Raw genomic sequence first — 1275 nt, forward strand, 5'->3', positions numbered from 1 at the left:
CCTCTGACCACAGTGCTGGGATATTACTCACACAGCAGCCTTGGACACACATCAAGATTTCCACATTCCAACCCATGTTTTTCACTTACCTCTGACTAAAAATATATTATTATTATTTAAAGGAAATAGCTGACTTGTGAGGAATCCCAGTCTGCTTTTACAGGGACAGTCTGTCTATACATTGGTGGATTAGTCACCTCCGCATACATCTGAGCTGCTGCTCTACACGGTGTGCTCATGCTACTTGTTAAGGTGGCCACTAACGATACAATTTGGTGAACTATCGTTTGTTTCCAATCATTCATATGAACCATCGGAAAATATTGTTTGGGACTAACTAACGGATGTAAATCTCCTAACCACTCCAATCAGATTGAAGGGATTGATCCAAAAATCAAGCCAGTTTCATTAATCCGATGGGATTGGTTAGGAGATTATTGTCCATTAGTAGTCATTAAACGTAAGTTCATATCTATGAATGATCGGAAACAAACAATCGTTTGCCAAATTGTATCATTAGTGGCCACCTTAAAGTGAACTATCATTTCTGATCGTTCATACAAATGATCGGAAACAAATCAATATGGCAAATGATCGTTCATTTCTGATCATTTGTATGAATGATCGTTTGGCAAATTGTACCATTAGTGGCCACCTTTACAAGGTTTAAAGGGAACCTAAACTGACAAGGATATGTATTTTTCCTTTTAAAATAATACCAGTATGATGATTCTCCTGCTGATCCTGTGTGTCTAATACTCTTAGCCACAGCCCCTGAACAAGCATGCAGATCAGGTGCTCTGACTGAAGTCAGACTGGATTAGCTGCATGCTTGTTTCTGGTGTGTTATCCACTTACTACTGTAGCGAAAGTGATCAGCAGGACTGCCAGGCAACTGGTATCGCTCTCAGTTTAGGTTGCCTTTAAGGCCGCCATACACTTTTAGATGTCTTTTATTAAATGGAGTGAAAATCTATGAAGATGAAGGCACTTTCGATTGATATTACAAATGGGTAGATACATTGACTTTGCAGTGGCAGCGACATTACATCAGATGTCTGCTGATAAAGTAGTAAAATATTGATTAGAGCGTGGAAGTATCAAGACCGTCTTGAGGAAACCCAGATCACCTGGGCGAAACGATCATCGACCTCCTCTGCACCTCCTTCCATATTATCGTGTGCAGATAAATATAATCTCTGTCTACTGTTTTAATTACCTTATGAGGAAATATTAAAGTTTATGAAGCCTTTTATGGCATCTGTCACGGAAGAG

This window comes from Hyperolius riggenbachi, chromosome 12 (assembly GCF_040937935.1).
Source record: "Hyperolius riggenbachi isolate aHypRig1 chromosome 12, aHypRig1.pri, whole genome shotgun sequence".
Taxonomy (NCBI): Eukaryota; Metazoa; Chordata; class Amphibia; order Anura; family Hyperoliidae; genus Hyperolius; species Hyperolius riggenbachi.